A 511-nucleotide genomic window follows, 5' to 3' on the forward strand; every position below is an offset into this window, starting at 1 on the left:
GCCGTGATCGTCTAGTGGTTAGGACCCTACGTTGTGGCCGTAGTAACCCAGGTTCGAATCCTGGTCACGGCAGCGTTGAGCTGTCATGGCGGAGCAATATTTTTTAAAATATACATTTTATTAAAAATCGTCAAAACAAGGTGAAACTACCTCCAGTAGTTCAAGTGCATTTTTAAAACAAAAATACTATACTCTAACTAAAAATATAAACGCGAAAGTAAGTTCGTTCATTTGTTACTCTTTTACGTCTCAACCACTGAACTGATCATCATGATTTTTTTCATAAACGTTATCAGTAATACAGTCAACATTTATTCCTCTCCCCTTCCTCACCCGATAAAAAGATATTTTCATAACGGTCAAATAGATTTAATATAATTCATATGAGAAATAAAGTTACTACTGAATTTCTAGCTGCTTATTCGATAGGATCTTAAATCGACACTTAGAACCAGTAGAGCTATTCTGTAAGGAGAAACTCGAAACTCACTGTAGAACACGAACGTGAATC

General features: G+C 35.8%; 1 non-coding gene across 1 annotated transcript; it reads left to right on the top strand.

Moving 5' to 3' along the window:
- On the top strand, positions 1–72 carry Trnah-gug (transfer RNA histidin (anticodon GUG)). Its single transcript has one exon. It is a non-coding gene; the product is annotated as a tRNA-His (tRNA).
- Positions 73–511: the final 439 nt, after the last annotated feature.

Source organism: Vanessa tameamea, chromosome 4, assembly GCF_037043105.1.
Source record: "Vanessa tameamea isolate UH-Manoa-2023 chromosome 4, ilVanTame1 primary haplotype, whole genome shotgun sequence".
In the NCBI taxonomy this organism is placed as follows: Eukaryota; Metazoa; Arthropoda; class Insecta; order Lepidoptera; family Nymphalidae; genus Vanessa; species Vanessa tameamea.